The following is a 6,507-nucleotide window of genomic DNA, read 5'->3' as shown; positions in this document are numbered from 1 at the left end:
GTTTTTGTAGCATTTATTCTATAGGTTCATACTTGGTACTATTTCTGTCAATTTAATGAGCCAGTGCATGTACAGTATATGCATAATTTCAAGGACTATGTCCACCTCTTTTTTTGTTAAATAGACCATATTTGGTTTCCTCAGGCACTTCCCCATTGTGGTTAGGCCTGTTGGAAGGGCTGTGTTTTACTTCTCTGAGTTCTGTAGCAGTCTTTGCATATGTATTCCCCTATTCTTGTATGTGTTTTTATATTTCATGTCCTTTTGAGATTAATAAAGAATATTTTTGAATAATATGATTGGGCTTAAGCTTCTCTTCTTCATAGGCTTTTTTATATTGTTTGGAAGTGCCTGTAATACTTTATTAGGCCTTTATCTTTTGGTTTATTCAATTTCTCTATATTTACGTTTTTATTGGCCAGAATGTATATTAACCCCTTCGCGACATGCGCCGTACTAGTACTGCGCTGCCGGCACTGCATTAGTGCCAGCAGCAGTACTAGTACGGCGCACCGATCACCGCGGTCTCGCGCTGAGCGCCGCGGTGATCGGGTGCGGGTGTCAGCTGTATATGACAGCTGACACCCCGCAGCAATGCCCACGATCGGCGCTATCGCCGATCGCGGGCATTTAACCCCTCTGATGCCGCTGTCAGTAGTGACAGCGGCATAGAGGGGGATCGCGCAGGGACGGGGGCTCCCTGCGCTCTCCCACCGGAGCAACGCAATGAGATCGCGTTGCTCCGGTGACCCGGAAATGACCTGGCTAGCCGGCGCCTGCTGAGAGCAGGCGCTGGAAAGCCAGCTAAGCTGCCTGTCAGATCGTTGATCTGACAGTGTGCTATGCACAGTGTCAGATCAACGATCTGATCTAATACAGAGATGTCCCACCCTGGGACAATGTTAGAAAGTAAAAAAAAAAAAAAATAGAATGTGTAAAAAAAAATAAAAAAAAATCCCCAAATAAAAAAAAAAAAACATTTCCCAATAAATCCATTTATTTATGTAAAAAAAAAAAAAAAAACAATAAATGTACACATATTTGGTATCGCTGCGTCCGTAACGACCCGCTCTATAAAACTATCCCACTAGTTAACCCCTTCAGTGAACACCGAAAAAAAAAAAAAAAAAAACAAGGCAAAAAACAACGCTTTATTATCATACAGGCGACCAAAAAGTGGAATAACACACGATCAAAACGATGGATATAAATAACCATGGTACCGCTGAAAACGTCATCTTGTCCCGCAAAAAAAAAGCCGCCATACAGCATCATCAGCAGAAAAATAAAAAAGTTATAGCTCTCAGAATAATGCGATGCAAAAACAATTATTTTTTTTATATAAAATAGTTTTTATTGTGTAAAAGCGCCAAAACATAAAAAAAATTACATAAATGAGGTATCGCTGTAATCGTACTGACCCGAAGAATAAAACTGCTTTATCCATTTTACCACACGTGGAACGGTATAAACGCCCCCCCTAAAAGAAATTCAGGAATTGCTGGTTTTTGTTCATTCCGCCTCCCAAAAATCGGAATAAAAGGCGATCAAAAAATGTCATCTGCCCGAAAATGTTACCAATAAAAATGTCAACTCGTCCCGCAAAAAACAAGACCTCATATGACTCTGTGGGCCAAAATATGGATAAATTATAGCTCTCAAAATGTGGTGATGCAAAAACTATTTTTTGCAATAAAAAGCGTCTTTTAGTGTGTGACAGCTGCCAATCATAAAAATCCGCCAAAAAAACGCTATAAAAGTAAATCAAACCCCCCTTCATCACCCCCTTAGTTAGGGAAAAATAATAAAATGTAAAAAAATGTATTTATTTCTATTTTCCCATTAGTGCTAGGGCTAGGGTTAGGGCTAGGGTTAGGGCTAGGGCTAGGGTTAGGGCTAGGGTTAGGGCTAGGGCTAGAGTTAGGGTTAGGGCTAGGGTTAGGGTTGGGGTTAGGGTTTCAGTTATAATTGGGGGTTTCCACTGTTTAGGCACATCAGGGGGCGTCCGATCTCAATTCCAGCCAATTCTGCTTTGAAAAAGTAAAACAGTGCTGCTTCCCTTCCGAGTTCTCCTGTGTGCCCAAACAGTGGTTCCCCCCAACATATGGGGTATCAGCGTTCTCAGGACAAGTTGGACAACAACTTTTGGGGTCCAATTTGTCCTGTTACCCTTGGGAAAATAAAAACATAGGGGATAAAATATCATTTTCGTGGAAAAAGAAATATTTTTTATTTTCACGGCTCTGCGTTATAAACTGTAGTGAAACACTTGTTGGTTCAAAGCTCTCACAACACATCTAGATAAGTTCCTTTGGGGGTCTAGTTTCCAATATGGGGTCACTTGTGGGGGGTTTCTACTGTTTAGGTACATCAGGGGCTCTGCAAATGCAACATGACGCCTGCAGACCAATCCATCTAAGTCTGCATTTCAAATGGCGCTCCTTCCCTTCCGAGCTCTGCCGTGCACCCAAACAGTGGTTCCCCCCAACATATGGGGTATCAGCGTTCTCAGGACAAGTTGGACAACAACTTTTGGGGTCCAATTTGTCCTGTTACCCTTGGGAAAATAAAAACATAGGGGATAAAATATCATTTTCGTGGAAAAAGAAATATTTTTTATTTTCACGGCTCTGCGTTATAAACTGTAGTGAAACACTTGTTGGTTCAAAGCTCTCACAACACATCTAGATAAGTTCCTTGGGGGGTCTAGTTTCCAATATGGGGTCACTTGTGGTGGGTTTCTACTGTTTAGGTACATCAGGGGCTCTGCAAATGTAACATGACACCTGCAGTCCATTCCATCTAAGTCTGCATTTCAAACGGTGCTCCTTCCCTTCCGAGCTCTGCCATGCACTCAACCGGTGGTTTCCCCCCACATGTGGGGTATCACCGTACTCAGGACAAATTGGACAATAACATTTGTGGTCCAATTTCTCCTGTTACCCTTGGGAGAAAAAAAAATTGCGGGCTAAAACATCATTTTGTGGAAAGAAAAAATGATTTTTTAATTTTCACAATGCTACATTCTAAACTTTAGTGAAACAATTGGGGGTTAAAAGTGCTCACCACACATCTAGATAAGTTCCTTAGGGGGTCTTCTTTCCAAAATGGGGTCACTTGTGGGGGGTTTCCACTGTTAAGGCACGTCAGGGGCTCTCCAAATGCGACATGGCGTCCGATCTCAATTCCAGCCAATTTTGCATTGAAAAGTCAAATGGCACTCCTTCCCTTCCGAGCTCTGCCATGCGCTCAAACAGTGGTTTATCCCCATATATGAAGTATCGACGTACTCAGGACAAATTGCACAACAACTTTTGGGGTCCAATTTATCCTTTTACCCTTGGGAAAATAAAAAATTTGGGGCAAAAAGATCATTTTTTGTGAAAATTAATAAAAATTTTTTTTTTACGGCTCTACATTATAAACTTCTGTGAAGCACTTGGAGGTTCAAAGTGCTCACCACACATCTAGATTAGTTCCTTAGGGGGTCTACTTTCCAAAATGGTGTCACTTGTGGGGGTTTCCACTGTTTAGGCACATCAGGGGCTCTCCAATCGTGACATGGGCTCCGATCTCAATTCCAGCAAATCTTGCATTGAAAAGTCAAATGGCGCTCCTTCCCTTCCGAGCTCTGCCATGTGCCCAAACAGTGGTTTACCCCCACATATGGGGTATCGGCGTACTCAGGACAAATTGTACAACGACTTTTGTGGTCCAATTTCTCCTGTTACCCTTGGTAAAATGAAACAAATTGGACCTGAAGTAAAAATTTTGTGAAAAAAAAGTTAAATGTTCAATTTTTTTAAACATTCAAAAAATTCCTGTGAAGCACCTGAAGGGTTAATAAACTTTTTGAATGTGGTTTTGAGTACCTTGAGGGGTGCAGTTTTTTGAATGGTGTCACTTTTGGGCATTTTCTGTCATATAGACCCCTCAAAGTCAAAAATGGTTTTGCAAATTTTGTTGCAAAAATGAGAAATCGCTGGTCAACTTTCAACCCTTATAACGTCCTAACAAAAAAAAATTATGTTTCCAAAATTGTGCTGATGTAAAGCAGACATGTGGGAAATGTTGTTTATTAACTATATTATGTGATATAACTCTCTAATTTAAGGGCATAAAAACTAAGAGTTTGAAAATTGCCAAATTTTCATAATTTCCGACAAATTTTTGTTTTTTTCACAAATAAAGGCAAGTCATATCGAAGAAGTTTTACCACTATCATGAAGTACAATATGTCACGAGAAAACAGTGTCAGAATCACCAGGATCCGTTGAAGCGTTTCAGAGTTATGACCTCATAAAGTGACAGTGGTCAGAATTGTAAAAATTGGCCCTGTCACTTAGGTGAAAACAGGCTTTGGGGTGAAGGGGTTAAAGTCAGGGATCTTCCTGGCTATCATGTGTTGATACTGTTTTTAATGGGGAAACAATGCAAAGTGTATCTACTGAGAGTGGGCTGAAATTGGAACTAAAAGTTCAATGAAATACATGCTCAAAAAGCAAATGATGACATGGTGGAACAAGGCAGATTCTCTGGAGAGTTCCCTAGAGAAAGGTTTCATTCCAAGAGGCCTGAAAGTAAGGCTGTGTGCTCAAGTTCAGGATTTTTCACGTTTTTTCTCTATAAAAATTCAATAAAAACGCTTAAATAACACATACATATGCATCCCATCATTTATAATGCATTCCGCAATTTTTGTGCATATGTTGCATTTTTTCCGCGAAAAAAAACGCATCGCGGTAAAAAACGCAGCATGTTTATTAATTTTGCAGATTGTTTGCGTTTTTACCGCTATTTAATTGCATTGGGAAAGGTCCGGAAAAAACACACGAAAAAACGCGATGAAAACGCGTAAAAAACGCATGCGGATTTCCTGCAGAAAAAGTCAGGTTTTGTTCAGGAAAATTCTGCAGAAAATCCTGACGTATGCACATAGCCTAAAAATCATGCCATCCTTCCAGGTGGAGGACATTACCTTCAGAACTAAGTGTGAGGAAGCATGCAACATAAGCTCTAGGGCTCTCTTTGAATTATTAATAGGCAATAACAAAAAAGGTTTGTGCACACTTAATATGGACATGGATACAACTGAGATGTTATCTGCTCCAGAGAAATGGAGGTATTATATAAAGATGTAGACACCCAGTTGCAGTCTAATCAAAATAGAGAGCATTCAACTACAAGAGCTAAAAAAAATTTCATCAAGAGATGAAGTTAGTGAATCTTGGAATGGCAATCATTTTACAACCTAAGAAGAAATAAACAGAGAATGAGCAACCAATTGAAGAACAGTTGAGATAGACGTAATGTTGCATTATCAGGAATGTCTAAATTCCAGGTAGTTAATCTGTCTAGTGTTGAACTACAAGAGACGCAGAAGGATGTTCTGGGCCTGGGTCTCAATTTTTCACCTTCATCTCATTTTGAGTTTTTTTACAGCCATGAAGGACCTCCACCTCTTCGAAAATTGAGTCCTAGTGTCAAAGAATTGAATATCTTTATCAGTTTGAATTCACAATTTTTTCTTTCTCTGTCGTCCTTAAAATGATCTTATAGTATTAAGACTTGTAAATATGACAGACTTAAAAGCCTTAATACTAAAAGGCCATTTTAAGGATGACAGAGAGAAAAATTTGGGAATTCAAACTGATAAAGATGTTCAATTCTTTGACACTAGATCTCAATCTAACACTTGGATTTATGAGTCACTACATGGATACAATTCACACCTCCACCAGACGGACTCCAGATAACTAAGAACATTATTCCCACTGCCTCTCCATTTGTAACAAAATTCCTAATTTGATTTCCTTGGCTTATCTTCAGTAGGCATCAAACCCCCCACCTCATGAACAAATGTCCTACTGTAGTATCCCTTAAATGTTGTGCTTTTTTTCTTATTAATCTATTTGTAATCTTGCCTGAAGGTAGCCAATAAAGGTACTATATCACTCCGAGAATACTTTTGTCATCATTGGGCAGAAAAGTATTCACATTGTTTTTTATTTTAAAACACAATTTTTTCATCTTCAAGGAAACCATTTATTTGCAAACACAGGGGGCTGCCATGGGAGCAGCCTTTGCGTCCTCCAATTCTAATCTGTTTTTAGGTCTCTAAGGCTAGTTTCACACTAGCGTTTCTTTAACATTGGGTATGCAGGCCATCAGTGGCGTAACTACAAAGTTATGGGCCCCGATGCAAACTTTCAAATGGGCCCTCCCCCCCCCACCATGCCAAAATATTTTCCACCCAAATTCACATTTTCCCTATTCATATCGCACACTATAGCTTTATTGCAAAGTTGTATAGTGTGACCTCAGTGGCGTAACTATCCGGTGCCCCATCCTGGTATATACTGTATTTGTCCCCCGTACTGCCAATTGTTATGTAATGTATACAAGAAAATAAATCATCATACTCATCAGGGGCTTACATAGAAGTCATGGGGATCCATATAAGAAGTATAATGCACCCCCATAGTCATCCTTATAATATAATGCACC

This window comes from Ranitomeya imitator, chromosome 6 (assembly GCF_032444005.1).
Source record: "Ranitomeya imitator isolate aRanImi1 chromosome 6, aRanImi1.pri, whole genome shotgun sequence".
Lineage (NCBI taxonomy): Eukaryota > Metazoa > Chordata > Amphibia > Anura > Dendrobatidae > Ranitomeya > Ranitomeya imitator.
Note: the sequence above shows the minus strand (reverse complement) of the source record.